This window comes from Falco naumanni, chromosome 14 (genome assembly GCF_017639655.2).
Source record: "Falco naumanni isolate bFalNau1 chromosome 14, bFalNau1.pat, whole genome shotgun sequence".
NCBI lineage: Eukaryota > Metazoa > Chordata > Aves > Falconiformes > Falconidae > Falco > Falco naumanni.
This window is the reverse complement of record NC_054067.1, coordinates 4,646,505-4,668,155: the sequence shown is the minus strand read 5'-3', so window position 1 is coordinate 4,668,155 and position 21,651 is coordinate 4,646,505. Positions and strand designations below refer to the sequence as shown.

Sequence of the window (21,651 nt, the reverse complement as noted above, 5' to 3'; positions counted from 1 at the left end):
CTCCGGGCTGCCGGCGCTTCCCCGCCTGAGGAGAGCCCTGCGCCGCCCCTGCGCCCGCCCGCCGTCCGCTGGTGTAGGATTTCTGTAAGCTTTAGGTAATGAACGCTTCCCCTTTCCATACGTATGATGGATATATCCTCTATGTATATGAGATATGTATTATCTTAAACGTGTAGCAGCACAATACGGGCATTTTAGAAAACACAGATACCGAATATGCTGTTTTACTGTTCAAAGTCATTAGCAGTTGCTTTTCTGTTAATACAAAACTTATTAGCCTGGTTTAATCATTGCAGAGTGGAGTAACTCTCAGTAGAAAATAACGCGTGTTGGTGCCCCTCGCAAAGTCTGCTCTCTCTACTCTCTACTCTCAAAATGTAGGGTAAGATTGAATCTTTGCTTGTAGTTCCAAGTATGGGACGAAACGTAGCCGTACCAGTTCAGAAGGAGCTTGAAAAGAAATTATGACTCAGAGGCAGTCCTCTGAATCATATTTCCCCTGAGCTGCAGCATTGCACAAGTGGGGAGTATGCCATCAGCCCTGCCAGATGAAGCATGTTCCCTCGCTCGTGTCCAGTCAGCTCTCCTTGCTGACACAGAAGGAAGCAAAACGACGATTATGTTTACTTCCGACCCTATCTGCCCCAACTTCTTTACTTGCTCATGGAAGGAAATAATGCCTCATCGAGGTTTGCTTATTAATACAGTGCCCTTAGTACAGCTTTCAGGAAAGATGGTGTGGTAACACAGTAGAATGCAAGAGTGTCATGCAACTTAACGTACAGAACGTTGTGACCATCAGGTGTCTGGTGTATTATGTTTTACTGCTCATTTCTAGGTAGATCGGATACTACTCGTCAGGTCTGAAACTAATGGTTGTCCCTGGGGCACTCACTTTTCATCCTATAGGAAGCAAATCTGTCACAGTAAGAGGCTTTATCAGCGACACCTATGTGGCTTGCAAAAAACCATTTGTGTTTGATTCCAGGTAGATTTGGCAAGACTAATAATCACCAAATAAAATATGAGTTCTTGGTAACTTTTTTCAAAAAGTGAGTGGTACTCACACGCAAACAAACAGAAATAAATGTTTCCTGTGTGTTAAATTTAAGACTTTAAGAATAGCATAAGCAAATAATCAGCTTATCAGCTAATTAAGCTCTGTAATGACTTTTAACAGATTCAGTCAGCAGATTTTACAGATGAACAGTGATTTACCTGTAAATAATTGAGATTAAAGTATTCATTTGTTAGTATTAGAACAGCTAGCAATGCAAAGGTCCATTGTTCTTAATGGTTAAAGAGGTTAATGATTCTGGTAACCTACAAAATCAAGCATTTAGAATTCGTAATTTGGTAGCAACAGTAATTCTGAGTGAGGCATGACAGCGAATAGTATTTATTTTCTTTCCTGGTTTATGAAGGAGGAAAATCTGGAGTAGATAGGATAGTATATGTTGAAATCAGTCATTTCAGTGAAATTTAAAGAAAATTTTTATAGTGAAAAAGAAAATTTTTACCTGAACCATGTACTTAAGGGACAAATTATGCATCTATCAATACATGAGGAAATATCAATTTGTTCAGTTTAGCCTGTAGGACTGCTTGGGTAGGTAGCTGCTCATCAACACAAATACAGATTGTGCAATCTAATTTTAACTTGAAATTCCATTCTGTATGATCCTTACACCTACGTTTGTTCTTCAAAGAGCTTCCACAGATTCACGAGTAGTTTTCACAACATCTAAACATTTTATAATAGAAGATAAACTATAATAAAGCCAGGGGGAAAAAATATGTTGCAATAAATTGAAACAACAGATTGTTACTGAAAATTTGCTTTGTCTCCTGTTATTCAATTATCAGGGCTGTTCTGTTATTCTTGATAATCTTTTATGCTTGCCAAGCTTGACTTCCCATCATTTTACAAAAAATGAGGAATAGACTGAGTAATAAATTATCATAATTATAAAAATTGTGATGTGCCTGTGCTTTTTAGGAACCTAACAGTCAGAACCTAACATCTACACCCTTATGGTGTAGAAAGTAAAACTGATAAACCTTATCTAGACTGTCTCTGTGACTGGCATACCATGTGGCCGGTGAACAAATGTTAGTCTGCTTCCATAGTATTCACAGTTTTATGAAATTCTGAGAAGAAGTGTTATATATAGTGCCTTTTTAGGTAATTGTGACATAATTTATATGATTTGTTTTATATTGTACTTATTTTTAATACATCAGTATAGATTAACTTAGCACTTCCAGGTACTGATGTATCTTGGAGAATAGGGTCATTTTCCCTTATATGCATGGCTTGATGTGAATGGGAGTAGAGGAGGGGAAAGAGTGTATGTAAATATGTTCTATCAGTGCAAAGTCAATCACTTCATGCCTTTCAGGGCTTCCCTTACTACCGTGCTTTCAGTAATAGAATATTCTGTTACTTAGTGTCATCGGCAGTTCAGTGTTATTTCTATGTATTTGTACAATATGCAGCATAATGACCTTTACATTAATATGAAGAATAAATAGTAATACAGGGGCAGTGGACGTCTCATATTTCATGCTGGATTAGAACAGTCTTACTGCGCTTTTTTCGTAAAAGCATTTGGTATGTTTTGAAATTAAGTACTACTACTACTTTTTTTCTTAAAATCTTCTCCCAAATTTCTATCTTAAAACTCCTGAAGATGGAATGTACAAGGTATGTATTTGTATCACTGCGTTTCATAGCAATGTATTTCTCATCTCCAGGCAGTTTATAAAGGAATAGCATTCAGAAGATTTCAAAATTTTGCCTAACATTCTGTTGTTGGATCTTAAATTAGATTTGGCAGTGTTCGTGTTCCAAATCTCAATTATTTTTGAATCTTGCAAAGTGAACATGGTATTGGATGCTAATCTCTTCAACATAAAAGCACTCTATGATGTAATGAAACTGTATTTCATACAGTCTTACTAATAAGTTTATACAAGTCATTACTATTTTTGTTTGTCATTCAGATGGGTAGTTACAGAACAAAATCAAGGGTATACATGTAAATTACATAAATAAGTTTAAAGAATGAATAAGTGCAATAGATAAACCCCCCATGTTTATTCTTATTTACATATTTAAATACCTATTGTTAGTTTGATAATAAGGATTTAATAGTTGTTAAATAAGTCAGAATATAAACAGGTGGCAAGGAATTATGCAGAAAAAGTCATACTTGATGTGAGTCCTTCATACAGTGATTACTCATTTCAGGAGTCTTGGCCATAATACTTTCTCTAGAAAAATAAATAGCTACAGTATTTTTATTGAAAATAATTTAGTGACATTAATATTTTAGTTTGAATCAAGACATGAACATTTGCTTGTTCTTTAATATGCTATGATTAGAAGGCATGCTAAGCCTTCTGAATACCTAGTAAAACAGCAAGATGTGTCAAATGGTCTGAAGAAAACAAAAACAAGTAAAGATGGCTGTTATGAAAAGGTAATTAACATACTGTTAGGAGAGGGGAGCAAATACAGGCCTCATTATGGAATGGTAATTAACATAGTGTTAGGAGATGGGAGCAAATACAGGCCTCATACAGGTGGCAATAGCTCAAAATGGCCTTGGAGCAACACTAATTTGTCATAACTGACAACTGGATTGGATCATCTTCCTTCTTCCTTCTCTAAAGTCCCAGGTTATTTTCACATACTTCTATGTGGACCCGCATAAAAGCTGTGTGACTGGGAGAAATCTGAGTTTCTTCTAAGGTGGGTCTTCTGTATTTTTTCCCCAGAAATAAGGAAGATATTGTTGGCTAGAAAGAAAATTTGGGTTAGTGTGTTTTCCTATTGAGTTTATAGAGTTTACATCTATAGACATAAAAATATTTGTACAATAGTAATATACTGCGTTTCCACACTCTTATGTTGCAAATACACTACTGAGTTTTGATATACAGTGTAAATGGTATGAATTGTAATTAGATGGTATACAGTGTATAGACTAAAGAAAATACCACGTCAACTCCAGTCATTATAAAATTAACAATACGGATTCACACCCACATACATTCACACATATATACACACTATGAATATGTGCACATCCGGTAAAAGAAAAGATATAGCCCAGCCAATCAATAAAAAACAGTCTATTCCAAGTGAGTCACTTGTTTAGGGTCATGGTGAACTTAGGATCACTGTGGACAGTCAAGTAAAGCTGCTGACCTAAATGTGTGAACCTAGTTCTCAGTTTTGCTAAAATTAAAAAGCAGAAGAAATATTGCCAACGACTGAAAGGACAAAAACCTTTTGGTGTCTAATTTTTTTTAATCCCTGAGTAGTAAATAATAGTTAAGAGCACAGCTCAACCAATTGTTCAGTATACTGAAGAGTTTATCAGACTGGGGCTGCTCGCCTTAAAGTTTCTCCTTGGCTAAGGGAAAACATGTAAATCAGCATTCACACTGTAATAATTTCTTTCATTCTAAACCCCAGTTCTTATTTGGCATTATTGAGAAGGTAGGCCTAGTCAATTACTTGCTCAGATAGAGAGACTGCTTTTCTTTCAGAAATTTGCACTAAAGTTACCTGCACCACTTGAGGATGTACCTAGGTACTCTGTGTGCAATAATTTGAAGCTGACTCAGAGCAGCTCAGTGCAAAAAAACAAAGTGACTAATCTCTTTGTAGAACTGAGACTTTGCAACTTTGCTCTGAGTCATCATGACAACTCAAAGTGCCTAGACTTAGTACAGAAATAAACAAATTTAAACAGAGCACTCAGTTTGAAAACAAACATTATTTCTGGTCCTTCTGTCAGAATGACCTTTGTAACACTATTTAACATCAAAGTGTCGCTGATATGCAGGGTCGTGTAAAATGTCTAGAAGACTATTAGTGGAATCTGTGAAGTTCAGGGAAAATAAAGTAAGAAAGAATGAAAAGAAGGCAAAAATATTTTCTTACCCGTTATATGCCACACATAAAAACAGTGGGAGCAATCACTTGTCTAGTAGCAAGATTGGAACTGAAAGAGTAAAACTGAAATTGGTGGCGTTAGGATGTGTCGGGGAGAGCTATGGGAGATCTTTAATAATTTGCCTGCTCTTGACATATTCTAGCCACCCTTAGTCCTTCACATTCTGAGGTCAAATAAATAACTAAACAGTAACATTATTCCTACCTTATTCAGCAAATCTCTCTCTGTGTTTAAAAATTATGGTTCTCTATGCTGCTATCTTAAGGGTAAATATTGATACAAGTTGGGCTGGAATCTCTTCTGAAATGGGTGAGTGGTTGCTTCTGCCACTCCAAGTTAGAGGAGCAGATCTTTCGGTGGAGCTAGTGCAGTTTTGGAGAAGCAGACCTGAAGTTCATGATCTGCAAATTAAATATGGAAATTATGAGTTACTCCTGATTTACTCTTGTGTAAGTAAGAGTAGTATTTGGCCCTCTATATATATATTTCAAGATCATAAAATAAATTATAACTATTTTGAAATCCTTACTAGAATGGGTCTGGGCATGTCTGTGCAAACAGACCCAAGTTTTAATGCCTGTAGTCCAAGATAGCCAGCCACGATCTAGCTCTGACTCAGAAGCATTAACTCTGTGCTGTCACAGAGCTAAGAAACCCTATGTGGCATCCAAAAGCCATACAGGTATGTTAGCGTGATGGTGTGCCCGAACGAAGAAGTCCAACCATGCACCAGGGTTGGTTAACCTGTGCACATTTTTTGTCCAAACTTGGTTTACCTCAGCGTAACAGACAAGCAGTGTGAGTTCAGGTCCGCCAGCATCTCTGTTTAGTAATGCCCAGTATCCACGTGCAAGGCATCTTTGCTAGGGAACAGGTATTCCAGAAGAGAACATAAACTTAATACAGAACTTATAAACATAAATTGTGGGTATCTAAATTAATAGATTTAGTGATTAGATAATCAGCAGTAGCACTGAGTATATTATAGGGCTTGAGGTAATAATTTGGTTTATCACACATATACTACTACATCTCTGTAATTAATATATTTAGGTTTTGAAAAAGATTTTTATAGAAATGGTGTCTCATTTAGTGTCTCATTTCATATAGGCTGAAATTGCTGCACTAGTGAAAAAAGTAAATAAATAAAAAAAAACCTCCAGAAATGAGCAATGCCAAATGTCTTGTTCTTTGAGTCACAAAATTAGCAAGAGGTAACACGTTAATCACTTTAAGAAGGCTAATAAGCATGTTAGTTTAAGTGCTTATGTGCTTGAGGTAAGACCATGTAATATCTCACAAACTAAGCAGAGTTGGTCCTCGCCTGTACTTGAATGAGAGATGTGTAAGAAAAATTCATCGTGTTACGAGAAAGGATGTTAGTGGTTTAATGGGTTTCATCATTGTAGCTGAGTCAGTGCTGAAACCATGCCTGCTGTGGTGTTCAGGAAACATTCTGCTGTTAGAACTGGATCCCAGATTCATTCAGTGGTTAGGTTTCAATTTGGATCCACAGTCTATGGCAGTTCATTTAGGAAAGCTTTTTGTCTTGATTTTACATCAGTGCCCTCTTGGCAATAGAAAGCATGTGCAAAGTTTGACAATGGGATGTAGTACTAAAGCAGTATACATATACCGTATTTATTATTAATTGCTCGATACCTTTTCTTTTGTCTTCACCATAAGTCAGTAGGAGGATATGGTCATCATTGCAGTTTCTTTGGCTTACTTCTTTGTTGCTCCCAAATTTTTTACTTGTAAAAAAATTAAGATTGATGAAAGGAAAGTGAAAAAAAAAGTAAGTAAATGTTCGTTGTATCATATATACAATACAAATACAAACCCCAGAAATAACACTTTAAATGACCTGAAAATTAGGAATTGTAGAAAACTGAAATGGGAAAATAAAAATAAAAGGACGAAGTCTGTTAATGGCAGAGCTAAAGAAAATGTGATGGCATTTGAACAAAATCAGTCCAAATATTTTTTGAAGTCTGTTAGTATATCAGTTAATTATAATACAAGAAAGACAGACCTTTCTGTGGAGAGTATAGTCATTGCACTTTTGAATTCGCATGTTTTCTGAAACAGAATTTGCTCCAAGTCTGAGACTTGGAATGTGATATAAAATTTACCTTTGTCAATACGCAGTTTCAGAACCATGTTGTAGTCCTGAAATGGTTGTTTTTATTATATTGAATTTGATTTTTCTTGTTTTTCTAAAGCTGCTTTGAAATCCAGAGGATTTAATTTCTATTGATGGTTAGCTGTGTCATTGATGTAGCTCTCAACCTAATCTTTCAAACAAAATGAGACAGAGACAAATCTGGGACATAAATACCTTCAAGTAACATTGAGATTACTGAAGATAAAAGGGAGAGTAAATTTCTGAAGCTCTGGAAAATAAAAATTGCATGGAGATTTTCAATGTAAATTCTTTTCCTCTTTTCCCGTTTATTTTGCTCTGTTGATTAAGTCAAAACCTCTTTATCTTCATCCAGGAAACTCCTGTTCCTACTCTGTTGAGAAACATACCCTGCACTGTTTCGTCACATTTCTCTGTCTTGAACTATCATTCCCTTTATGGGAAATCAAGGCAGATGCCTGAAAGAAGTCATTAATATTTATTTAAAGATAATAGCTTTTACATCCTCTGCACAGTGTTTGCTATATTATCTTCCATATTTCCTGTTGATGTGAGTTACTATGCATGTAATACAGTGTATAATTAACCATTTCTGGAGTTGTTATATTTTTACTCCTTTGTAGTGGGATAATGAAACCCCTTTTACAGTTGTTGCCAGAGCAAATGCCATATTATTGGATCCAAGAGACATTCTGCCATCCCAGTGTTTCTAGGTCTAAAAAGCACCCACTTCAGAGGAATTTCATCTTTTAATTATCCAAGACTCAGAATGTCTGTGATCCGGCAAAGTCACGGTCTCTGGAAATCAGCCACATTAATGAACCAGTATTACACTTCTTAACAGAAAAGCTAAAAGAAACTATGCTGTATAGTTACAAGGTCTGCAAACTAGTTTGTATGTGGCACTAAGATGTAAATGTCATTAATGAAGTAATTAACATTATTATTGATTGTAAATCTGAACATTTAAAAACCAGAACAGTGTCTCATAATAACTTTTGGGAACAGTATGATAAATATACCTGTAATAAGGTATCATTTCCTGACTCCTTAGGTGCTTTCTGGAAAGATAGTGTAATATAATGTTTATAATGGATTGTTGGATTATATTCACACTTAAATCACTTAAAGTATCTTCGCCTCTGCTTACTTATGTGGAAAAAGAAATGCAGTATTTTTAGAGAGGTTTTGAATTGTTTCCAAATTTTTGAAGTGAAGGAAGTTGCTGTATATTAGAAGAAATGTTACTTTGATTGGGTGGAGCTTGTTTGCAGAAAATCTAAGTTCTTCTGTTTCATGGGAGAGCTGACAGAGATTAGTTTTCAAATGATTACCAGATAATATTCTGCAACATCATGTAATTGTGATATTTTTAAAATAATTATGTGTTACAGTAATGAATAAGTACAGATAACAAGATTGCTGAAGGCTGCTCACATTTGCATGGGCAAAGCTAAAATACATGTTTAATTGTATTCATTCTCAAACTTCTTGTAAGCAAATGTTAATTTCTTAAGTAAACATGCTTCTTTTTTTTATCCAATTGTAAATTAAAATTCATATTTTTACTGTTCACACAGTTAATAAAATACTCTCCTCCCTGTGTCTACAGTCCACCATAAAAATTCATCCACTAGAGCTGCTGCTGAGGGAGCTGACGCGGAGTGGCCCAAGCACTGCTATTTTGGGAGTGGGTGCAGCCTAAAATGGGAGGCTAGGGTGGAGTCACGTGCTTGCACATGCTAGTTAATTTTCCTTCTGCAAGCTATGGAAAGAATTCTATCTTACAGTTTTAAGAGCAAAAAGGGAAGCAAAGTTGTGCTTTCATTGCAAAGTTACTTCCAGTATGTCAGAGAATGAGTGTACTTCATTCCCCTTTCTCTGAAACTAATTGTGGTTTTAGCTGCATAATAAATCTAAAGCAGCTGCATAGAAAGTAAGACCACTTAATAAAAATATGAGAGGTTTTACAATTTATATTTATACTAAATTACAGGTTTTGTATCTTGAAATTTGGTGTTTCTGTCAGTTTGTCACCTGCCTTATCTCTGAACTTCGGTGCCTTCACACAAATAACGATACTGCATGCTTTTTCTAGGATCATATTTGTGAAATGATTAATGTTACAGGAAATATTTCTGAATATTGTTCAACAAGCTACAACTGGTTAGAATATCAAAGAATTGAAAGCTGGTGATGTCTAAAGTTGCTTTACTAAAACTCAGATATAAATTTGCTCAAGACTGAAGAACAGGTGACAAAGACTGTAACTTTTTGATTCCAAATAGGGAAAGCCTACCCTGTTGCACTTCTGATAAGAACTGTATTTTTCACAAGCATCTTCTACAAGTTTTTACGCCCATGGATGTTTATATGTATGCAGTCTGATTTTGAATGTCTAAATTCTGATGCAAAAAATTGGTGTACTTTATTTCCATAGTTGTTGATAAATTCTTGGGCTTGCTGCTGACAATAGAATGCTATTAATAATTGGTCACAATCTCTCTGTACAAACTGAAATGTTTTTGCATTCTAACCAGCAATACATGAAAAATATTAAGATGAAATTAGTGAAAGTAACATTTTTAAGAGGACTTGGATATTTAGAATTATAAAAAGGAAAGATAGTAGCGTTTTTGGTAAGTGGCCTTCATTTTCCTGTGTTTCCATTTGTTTAGGATTTCATTTGAAGGGGGTAAAGGGTGCTGGAGCCTGCCGCCACAAGCAGAAGCAAGTAAGAGTGCCAAAGATTTAATACATTTCTCTAAATTTTAAAGCATCTAATAGACCTATTCATCTGGATTGCCAGAATGAGAAAAAATTTGGCCCTTTGGCAGTGTCTTTAATGAGAGAGACCCCTCTTGGGCACATTACCTGACCAAAAGGTGGTATAGAGCACTGCTGAGTCAACACAACTGCTCTGGCTTGTTTTTTACATATTTGCAGGGAGTTCACAGATGATTAGCTGACAATCAAGAGTGAGACTCTAGAAATTTATTGTTTAATAGAATTCTAAACTTTTGTCTCATGCACAAGGACAAGATTTTATAAGAATAACCGAGGGGCACTGAGTTTGTGAGTGGAATGCAGCCAGCTGTAGTTACAGAACAACAGTACTAAGCTCCAGAATTTGAATGGCTTTTGTGACTTTGTAAAATATTTTAGAATTTGCAAGAGCAATTGAATCTAGAAGCACAATTTCTTAAAAAGAGAGAGAGTGTGTGTCATTTTTTTATTAACTAAAAACTGGAGATTTACACCAAGGCAGCTTTTGTATATTAATACTTGTATCTATCTATATATGGCCCATCTCCACTAGCTGGATAACAGAGATAAAGCCATAAGATGCTCCAGAGAAGGGAAGTAACAACAGCTGTTACAGGTTATATTGGTTCACAGTTGGACAGAGCTGAGTTAAGTACACAGTGCGCTCCCAAGACAGTCTAGAAGTCCCTTTAGCAGAGCATTTTGAAATACCTACATTTTTGTTGCCAATCCAGTGATGTAGGTTTGATATGGAGTCACACTTAAACCGTTCACCAGCCATGTGGGACTCAAGAGCTATATATATGTTGGTAATAATCTCTTAGAAACACAGACTTAAAATGGTCATGACTGTAGTGGATGAGAGCAAAAGGCAAATGGATTAATTTCTTGTTGTTATCTCATTCCTTTTAGGGTCAAATCCTGCCCAGTCATTTTAAACCCTAGTTAAAGGTCCATAGTACACAGTCTAGTGTTAGTGATGCATATACTCCTAGACATAAATAATTATATAAAAGTTTGGAAAAAAGTTTTGAATTGTGAGAATATGTTAACAATATGTAAGAATGCCATTGTAAGCTTTCTGGGTTAGTTTTTTTCCAGACAAATCTGCAACTGAATGGTTTTCTAATCTCCTGTAGACAATAAATATGAATAGTTAAAAGATCAACTAAAATCAATGTAAACTAAGACCAATTTAGATAATTAAACTAGGCAGATAAAGAATCTTGTCAACAAACCTATTTTTGAGGGAGTATGCATGTGTCCTGTCAGGGAGATCCAATTTCATCTACTGTGGGCATATAGAGAACGTGGTACTTTCACCTTATGAAGTGAGCTTAATTCACAAAGATGTGATGCTTAGCTCAGACATGCTGATAGGGTCGGTCCCTCCAAAATCTTTAAATGCATTTTATAACCAATTACTTTTCCAACAGTCTGTCAGCTATATGAAAGCACTATTTGCCTAATAATGAACTGAACAAGTAATTTTATGTCAATGGATAGAATGGATTGGTATTTTAAATGCTGTATTTATCTTGCATCCAGTCACTGGAATGAAAAATTTTCTATACTGCTGTGTTTATAATTGATAAAATACAAAATATCTATATCTACCCTAAGGGAAAAAACAAACTTTTGTTTTTGCAGAAAGAGGATTCAGGTCCCTAATTGCAATAATATACCGTTGTCCCTCTTCCGTCCTGTTGGCAAGTAATGATCATTTGCCTTTTCATATAAGTTAGTTATTTAAAGATGTTATTTATCCTGTTACAGAGGCAAATGTTGGTTACAATGAGAACCTTTAAGCTAAATTCAATTGCAGATGTTTTTATTTGTATTTTAATAGACTACTTTTTGTAATTAACTGTAAATAGCACTGGTTTAGGTTAAGAAAATGTTACAATGTTTCCTGAAATACTTCTTTCTTTTTTCTTTGCTGAAGGTGTATTATTGCTTGTAACTAAACTAAAATGTATATTTTCAATTTTCAAAACTAAAATAGTTTATAAATTTAGTCATCATGAGCTGAAATCACAAAGGCAGAAAGAAGGGATCTGATAATTTTTATTTTCTTGCCTGTCTTTTCTAGAAATGGAAAATAACACATCTGTGAAATAATTGCATTTCTAGAGCATAGATATTCATCATTCTTGTTTTCTTTTACTTCTATGTCATTGTAGCAGCAACAGTAGGACTAAATAAAGTCAATCTTTTGATGTACGAGGCCTAAAATTGAATAGTCAGTCACAATTCTTTGTTCTACATCAGCTGTGATTCCGGATTTTATGATCTCTCATCTAAATGTCAAACAGGGTTAGTAATGTTTAAGTTCCAAGATCAAACACGATTGAGTGCTTTAAGTCTGTGTGGGCAGACTACCAGGAGAACAAAAGGTACATACACCCGGTAGTACTAGATTGATTGTTTTGCTTACAGTGATTTTATTTCTATCAGTGTTTACAGAATGGAATATGTATTCACAAAGTAAGGTAGTTATAAATTCCAGAAGGAGAATGTGTCTATGGCTGAAATACTTAAGAGGAGTGTTTTAGTGAAGTTACTACACATCTGGATGAATAATACTTGTACCTACAATGTGCTGGAGTACTGCATAGAGCAAACAATGATTCATTCTCTTCTAATACACCTTTTCTTAAATAGGATGATTCATATCAATACTTCCCTAGAGGAACACACTGTATTTTTATTTGTTACCGAAACCAGACTGCAAGACCTAGCAGAGGATCTTTTCAGTTTCTCCTAAGACAGAGCTCTGTAGGAGTTGTTGTTGAATAGAATACACAAATGAAAACTGACAAAAATTTAGGTGGAGGTCTGAAATGCCATTTGCTTTTTTCCAGTAAAGACATACTACTGAATCAAGCATACCAGATTCTGTGAATTAGGCTTGAGAGAATGAAAAAAAACCCAAACTGACCATCTTACAAGGCAGGCTAGTATTTAAGGAACAGAAGCACTAAGAACCTTTTGTTTGTCTGTAAATGTCCTACCACAGTTAAAGTAACAATCAGATTGTTCAGTGCCTCATCACCAGCTGGTACAAGACAAAAATGCAGTGCACTCCAAGGGCTAGATGAGGCAGTGGGTCTATAAGTCCTTTCATTTTTAATCTAGAAATATGGTTTATGGGATAAAACATACCTTGTATTCAGTTCTGGATCTAGATTTGAACATCACCACGTCCATAATCATAGTTCATAGTGTACTACTTTTTTTTTTAAATGTTCATCTTGCAGCCTTTTGGCAAAGTGTAATGCTCTTTTCAGTTACCTTTCCCAACCTGAGAGTAATTTTTGCTTTGAGCTGTTACTGGTGATTCTGCCCAGTAAGCAAATCTTTCTTCTACAAATAATAAACTGTTGTAACAACAACAAAAAAAACCCATGAGATCACTCTAAAAATGAAGAACCAAAACTTATTTGAAAATACTGTTTTGCTGAATATGCACTTTGTCTCCTGTTTATACTCTCAACTTTTCCCTATACAATTCTCTACATATAAGAATGGTGTAATACCAACCTTGGAAAGATGTAGGTGTTATGAGAAAGGAATCAGGAACAGAGGGCTGAGAGTGAATGATTAGAAAAAGCATTTTTTCACAAAAGAAACCGCTGTGCTATCTGGGGGAAAAAAAAAAAAATAAGTGTTTGTAAAGCTCAGCTAGCCAGAAGGTCCTCTGTTGGTATAGCAGCAGAGATTGAGCAAGACCTTCTACACTGTAAATACTAGAGTTGGAAGACACAAACAGTTTAATTTCTGTAACAGGAATTTGGAGGTAGGATGCAAAAATTTTTAGGCTGTCCATGACACAAAAAGGATTGGGAATGTGGGGTCAGGAACTGATGGGCAAGGACACTAACATTTTTTGGCACAAGGTAACAGAAAGCAAATTTAGCTGCAACATTAGGCTTCCCCTCAGCTGCTACACATCACAGCTTGGCTTTTCTTAAAAAAGCAGTTGGTAGTCTTAAGTGAAGAAGCCTAATACTGGATGGATTTAAAGCCTTGGTCTGCCTTCTTGCCTACAGAAACATTTCCTCTGAAGGCCCTTAGGGTATATTAGAAAGGTGATCTGAGAAGCTAACATGGTTATGCTTGCTGTGCCTGATTTGTGAATAAACAGAGGATCTCAAGGATGTTTACATGGTGCTATGCAGTACAGAGAGCGCTCAACTCCTGAAAGCAGTTTAGCTACGTTAACAGAGCACTCAGACTTACTAGGTCAACAGCCTTTGCAAAATAGCTATACAGCTACTTTGCCCAACATTATGCTGTGTAAACATTCCCTATAACCTCTAGTTCAAGTGTAGCATAGGTAGTGGCAGGCATTTCTGCAGTGCCCTACATTGTACTGTGGGCAAATCTTTGGTTTCAGAAAATTGTAATTAAGTATTAATATGTTGTTATTAGATAAAAGAGCATGATAGTTCCATTGTAAACTGCCCAGCATTCCTGAGTTATTGTTATAATGGATGATTTGAGTCATCTTAAACAAGGGTAGGGTTCTATCTGGTAAATTGCCTAACTGAATTCACTGACACCCCAGCTAGACTGCTAACCCTGTAAGACAGGTCTGAGTATTTCTGTGATACATTTCAGCCTGCAGGTCAGAGATACCCTATTCATTTTACTCTCCTCTGATTTCATTAAACTACATGTGTTGTAACTGAGAAAAACAGTATAATAAAACATACAGGAAATATTCTGATTAACTTACATATGTTCATGTTAAGCTTTTTGGAAGCTTTTTTTTTAAAAATCCTTTTACCTTGAATGATTTCCTGCACTCTGTCTTCAGTAGCTAGAACTGCTTTTTGTAAACTAAGACAGCATTTTGGAAATTCTCTGATCAGCCACCTAATGTTAAGTGCAATGTACTGACTTATGCAAGATCCCAGCTGCTGACTGATGTGCAATAGATACGGCTTAAATGAATGTCTGTCTTGGAAACCTGTCTTTGTGATATGCAAGAGAAAGTAATGTTTCCCTCTCTTAGGATGATAATCCTACTATGTTAAAACTACCAGGCAAATTAATAGAAACTATTTAGAGAGTGGAGTAAGTTCACACAGTAATAAATACTATATATTCAGGAAAAGTCAACTCAACTTTTGTCACAGATCTATTTTAATCTTTAAAGAAGTCACTGAGCAGGTGAGTGAGAATAAAACAGTTGATACAGTCTTCTTAAAAGCCAGTTAAAAAAACTACACATGTCAAAGGCTCCCATAGAAATTCAACTATCAGAGGTTAAGAGGGAAGATCCTTGCTTGGGTAAATAAGTGGTTAAAGGATCGAGGAAGAATCAACAATCAGTTTTCACAGTGGGTTTTGTAGCTGTAAGAGTATGTAGCTCAGTACAATCTAGCCACCTGATTATTTATGCAGTTTTATGAGTAGGTTTCACATATTTTGAAAGACAAGGCCTTTCTGTTATTTCAGTTTCTCAGACTTGGGGGGAATTAGACTAGAATTTGGAAAAGAAGTACTGCTCAAAGTTTCCATCCTTAGATCCACAAAGGAAAACTGGCTCAAGCTGTTACAGTAGTAGTAATTAAAGTATAATAAATGAGATCAGTTAATCCTATACTTTTTCTTCATGTCTAATGCTTCATGTTTATGAAGCCTGTTAGATCAGGCTAATATAGTAGGAGATTCAAAAGTTCAGCAACAGAAAAGCAACTGAGAGTCAAATTTTAGCCTTACTATAACTGTGATTTAAGAACATAGAAAAACGTGAATATAAATTTGAGTTGTGATTTGAATCAGTGTACTAGACCACTTTTTCACAGAAACAGGATAAAGAACTGCAAGTACAGGAGAAGACTGTATTCTTCTTTATTTGTACTACAATGGTAAAAATCTCATTGAATATTATATAGTATAATATGGAAAGAATAAAAATTAATAATACCTTTATTAAACAAGATTTGAGATTAAAAGAAAGCCATAAGATTTTTAAGACCAACATTCCATTAAAAATAGATGATACAAGTTTCTGTTACTGATTCGAAAATAAAAATTATAGTGATTACATATTGATAGGTTTGGAATCCTACTTCCACAATAGGAGAAATTTTGACTAACTAAATTCCTAAATTTACTGCAAGGTTTCAAAAAAACGTCTAGTTTTATGGTAATATTAAGTTGCCTTAGGGCTTCAGAAAATGTATCAAAATAGATTAGATAATCCATGGAGATAGGGAAATCGTTAAGCAGCCAGCTCCAGTACTAATACAAGTGGGTACAGACAGACAGACTTTACAGGCGGTAAGCGGTAAGGCAGCTTATGCTGGTGCCATACAACTAGACTACAGAAACATGACGTAAATGCAATTTTTAAAAAATTCAAAAAGCTGGCTGACTGACAAATGTATGTTCTCTGTCCTGTGTTTTCTAACATCTTTTCATGTTTCATTTACTCATTAATATAAAATAATAAATATAATTTATTTTTATAAAATAAAATATAAATATAAATAATATAAAATATAAAAAATGGGATCTAGAAGATGGTGCATGATTAAAATATTGTTGTCATTTCTGTGGTGGTGTTGCTTCACTGAGTGGCCTACAAGTTTTTGCTGTTTCAGAAGTCTCTTTAGGAAGTGAAACCATCCTGATTTCAATCTTTATTCTTTCCTGGATACTGTGGATTATACCTGCAATTGTGTGAATTTATCTAGTTTTCTGATTATTTTTAAGAATTTACTCTCCTTGGTATGAACACAGCACATCTTTAGGAGGGAAATCTGGATAGCTGTAAGCCTGCTAGAGCCAGATCAGTAGTCCCCTGTGTATTTTGGCATACCCTCTTCTGAAGCATAATATGTAACATACTAATAGCAATACTGATGGATTACTTTCCAAAGCATTTTAACAATTTCATCTTCCATTGTATAGTTTTGTGATCACATCTGCGAACACTAAAAACTAGTTTATTTTTGCAGGTTAATAGTTTATTTGTATGCCATGGTACTCAGTCACACTTAGTATTCAGACTTCAAGTACTGGTTTTGCTTGTGTGATCTGCAAGCAACACTGAAATTAATCTGATCTGAAAAGAGAAAAAACATTTCTCCAACATTCGCTTAAGTATCTTTAAGTGTATTAGTAAACCAAATGGGTGAGATTCAGGCATTTCCTACTGTACAAGAACTCACAAGACAATCCATGCAGTACTAATTTACAGCCAAAATACTACTTTATATTTCTTGAGTATTTTACAGGAAAAAGATGCCCTTCAAATGTACAGTATGTTACAAAAGGTGTTTTCACTGATAAGAAGGCTGAGAGAAACACCTGAAGCACGTGTTGCCAGATGTTTGTGTGTTCCTGATCCAGTACCACAGGTGGAGTTAGGTTATCCCTGGCAGCAGGGCAGTATAGCATTTGGCATTCAACCATGATCTTCCTAAAGCTAGATCTGTGTTTGTTAAAAATTATTCGGATTCATTACTTTATGGCCATTCTTTTTAGACTCCAGCCAGCCGTTCAGCATGGTAGCGTGTCTGTGTGTGGGAGTGGGAGAGGTGAAGTCAGGAGGGGGAAGAAGGAGTTATGTGATTTCCCTTTAACTTTGGAGTTGTAAACAGAGCTTGGTTCTGCATACTGATTTCAGCAGGCAGCCAATGTCAACACTGACATTCTCAATCTCTTTCTTTTATGTCACATTAGTGGAAAGTGACCTGTTGTGTTTGTGGAAGCTCTGGAATCCTGCAGGAGAAGGATCACTCAGCACCGTGGCAGTTTGCCAAGTACAACTTGTTCTGAAACACAGTGGTGCTGAGAAGTTGCATTATCAACTGAAACACAATGTCAGCTTAGCGGGAGATAGGTAGACTGTTGATTAGCTGAGTTGTTGTGACCAGCTTATCCTCCAGGGTACATTGCACCTCGGATGCCTGGCTCTTCCCTTTCTCTTCTCCTCTCTACTTAGGTGCTCTCTTGTATTCTTTGTGGAGGTGGCCGCTACAGAGTTCAAAATTACGTCCTGTTCTAGTGCTGTACTGTGTTCGGCATCTATTGTGTATGCTGGGAATGGAGGGCCTTAATTTATGAGGAACAGTTTCTTAAACTGCTACATTGTTCAGAAGTCATGTGTTTTGTTCCAGTGATAACAAATGCTAAAGTGTGAAAGTTACTCATTTAAGTGTTAGTTTTATTTCAGCTCTCCTATTTCTTTGGCCTGTTTTGTGAAGGCAGAAGTCCTAAACTAATCTCATACTCTAATAAGAATATGATAATATATCAGTCTAATCAATCAAGAATAGTAAAATAGTTTAGCCAGTAGGAAAAGGAAGTAGCTTAAATAAGCATCTTGCAGATGGAAAAGACATACAGTGTACTAGAAATACAAATGTGTTTGTATTGTTCCAACAATTCCTTATTAACAAGAACAAATTGAGAGCAGACTAGAATTTACCTTAGGAGGTCTGAACTTGAGTACTAGTTGAAAAGGACATACTTCAGCCCACAAAAAAAAGGAAGTGCTTACTATATAAAACAAATTGTTGGGCAGATCGGAGTCATCTGATCTTTGTCCAAAGCTCCTAATGTCTAAAATCCCTCATGGATTTACTTTTATCTTCAGTCCTCAAGTCTGTGACTATACTTTGTAGAAAAAACCTGGACTGTATATGCAGAACATAGACTTTTATTACAGGGTGGGCAGTGAGACTCTTGCACCCTGTACTTTCCAGCTGCATGGGAACTGCAGGAAATGGTGGCAAATCATTTGTAAAAGTGTAAACCCTCTGTATATGATTGCACCTGGTGTCTGAGCTATACAGAGCTTGGCAGGCTTCACTGGCAGGGCAGTGGAGCTTACCCTGCTTTCTTTCCCCTGTCCCTCCTGGGGAGAATTTGTGACTTACAAAACCCACCCTCAGGGCCCTTGTCATCCTCTGTGGTTTCTGGTGCTGCAAGAACAGGGCTTCAGTAAGCTGAGTACACAGAAGGGAAAAATGGCAGCTGTGGCAGAGGGCAGCAGCAAAGGGTCGAGTGTATGTTGATATAGTGTCTGCATCTAAAATAAATATTGAGTACATACACTAGAATAAATCGGGTAAGGTAAGCAGATGGCTAAAAAATCTGGAGTTGAACAAATTATATTAAAAGTCAATATAAAATACAAGTACTGAACATGTGGAGTAGACTTTCAGAGGAAACAGAATGAGTATTTTTGTAATTTGCAAATAAATGTGTTTTATACACATTTATGCATAATGTAACCTTCAGGGCCCAGACAGAAGAGAGGAAAAGCCTAATCTGAAAAGAATGAGGCAGATTGGTATGCCATTTTAAGGAAGAACTGATGGCCTCAGAATTGCTTGAAACAGTTTTCAGTTTTTGGTTAAATTGCTGACTTCAAGCTTATGGAAATTCTCATGAGTTTTTTCACAGATTAAGCTAAGCATTATATAGTACTGTTTGTTCACATTAATGGCACATACTAGATCATGAGCTATAAGTTTCAGTTTAAAAAATACCTTTGCATTGTTCAATTCTTTACTACTTTCTTGAATGAGGCAGTAAGAATGATGAAAAAAAACCAGTAAGCTTTAAGCAACGTTAGCATATTTTTCATACTGCCATTTGCGTGCAGTCTCTGTATGTCATTACATTATTATGTGGATACAGTGTATTCTCTACAGGAGATATCTTTTTGAAGATGAACATGGCTTGTTAATACAAGGAATATTTTCAATGAGAGAAAGAATATAAAAATAATAATTTTAAAGATTATTGTAATTGTTGCATCCTGGTCTGAGTCCTAAGTATTTACTGGTATCTGCACATTACTTTATAAAGGCAGGTAATTTTCAGTGTTGAAAACTTTAAAAAATGCTAAAGAAGAAAGATGACAATAGACATTTTTAGAAAGAAATGAGCAGCAGAGCGAAAGCAGCTGTCAAAGGCTGCAGGATTACAAAATTTGTTTAAATTCCCGGACATCAGGTGCAATAAGGAAACAAACATATAGAACACTTGAAATAGTTAAAATGTTACACTTCATTATTTTTGACCTATTGTGCAGTTTTTAACAGGCCACTTAAAGTCTGCAGAGCCTGCAGCACTAAAGACCATTTTGTAGTACACATTGTAAATGGTCGAACTTTGATTTTTCACAGGACCTGTGGCTAGGTATTGTTAAAATCTCAAGCAAAGGCATTGTATTCATTAGATATTGTAAGGGTACATTTATTTTGTAGCTTTAAAATGTTGGCCTAATGTGCCCTGCTGAAAATTGAAAGCACTGAACACTTCTTTTGCAAGTGCTTTGTTCCACACTTACCAGAAATCTTCTAACAACAGTGCTGTGATTTTGTATGTTTAAACACAATGGAAAATGCAATATTAATAAAGAAGCATTTCAATTTAAAATTTTTAAGAATACATTAAGAAATGCAATGTGGACTAAATGAGAATGCAAATTCTAATATATCTCAGAATTCTTTTTTTTTTCAGGATAGTGATTAAAATCAAACAATAAAGTACAAAACTAAACCTAGCAATCACAAATCTATTGTGTCTGCAGAAAGTGTGAGCTAATTCTGACAAAGTTTTAGTGAAGAATGGAATGTACAGAGAACCTTGGATTCTTTAATTTCATTTAGTTTCATTTGGCAGTGTCATGGATTTACTTCATTAATTGTAGTCTTCTTAAATGACTGGAATGAGAATTTCTCTCAGTCTTCCATAAAGTGTAATACAGTCCACTTTGGGGTGTTGAGGGAGTGTCTGTAGCTCAAACGCATGTGCCCAGGACTATGTGCACAGAATCAGACCAGCCGAGGGGTTTCTGGAAAATGAAGTTTGAGCAAAGAGCACTTCATCAGATCTGATTCTGCAGCCACACCCGGCAAGGAACTTTCCTTGAAGTCACGCAAATTTTTATGAGATTTCTTGCCCTACTTTTTTTTGTAGACTCCAGAGACCTAGAGAAGCATCCAAACTTGCAGTGTTTGTATGAACTAAACTGTTTGATTTCTTAAGGACTCAAACTAGAGGAATTGGTTATTTCTGAATTATGGGAGGCTTAGGTCTAAATTCAAATGTTTATATATCATTGAGTTGTATTGTGTGTGAATGTAAAAATGCCATAGTAGTGTCCTTAAAGCTGAATTCCCTCATGATCTTAAATTTTGATTGCTTGGGGAGTCACAAAGACACACTGTTGGTAAACTAGGGGAAGCCTGCAGAAACACCCAGAGTTACAGAGTCCTCCAATATGTCCTTGCAGACTTCCATGGTGATGATCAGCAATGTTTCTGCTGCCTGTATCACATATTCCACAGAGCAGCCTGCGTTATCACACTATCTTGCCAAAACCCCTTGCATTGTACTGTGTACTGTCTGGCAGTTACTGAGGTGACATTTGGAAACAATGTTGATATAATCCAAGAGTCTAGCCAAAGCCCATAGAAATCATTGTATTTTGGGTTAAGCTTGAAACCATTTTGTGCTTTAGTTTCCAACCTGTAAAATGGAAAGAATACCATCTTTCTTCCAGATTTCCTTCTATCCTTTTCAGATTGTATGTTTTCTTGGGCAGATATATTTGTCAAATATAATCTGGTATATTAACTACATAGCACCTGTGAAGATTTGAATTCCAGTCTCAATTAGGTCTAGACTCTATGGTAGTAAAAAAATATTTTACTAGAAGTAAGCTGTAATGTATTTACAAGCTTTGTGTCTCTGTTAGTCAGATACCAAGCTTCTACCCAAACTTTGAGAGTG

General features: G+C 35.7%; 1 protein-coding gene and 1 long non-coding RNA gene across 3 annotated transcripts in view; one reads left to right on the top strand and one right to left on the bottom strand.

Annotated features, from left to right (window-relative positions):
• The window catches only part of NXT2 (nuclear transport factor 2 like export factor 2), a 75,193-nt gene that overhangs the window by 7,416 nt on the left and 46,126 nt on the right, over positions 1–21,651 (top strand). The window lies entirely within an intron of this gene.
• LOC121097321 lies at positions 3,779–14,751 on the bottom strand. 2 transcript variants are annotated; one of them, XR_005830910.1, is made up of 5 exons: positions 14,675–14,751; positions 6,633–6,724; positions 5,747–5,833; positions 4,958–5,371; positions 3,779–3,804 (listed from the first exon to the last, which is right to left on the bottom strand). It is a non-coding gene; the product is annotated as an uncharacterized LOC121097321 (long non-coding RNA). The 2 variants fall into 2 exon arrangements; XR_005830911.1 differs by having other exon boundaries at positions 4,958–5,032.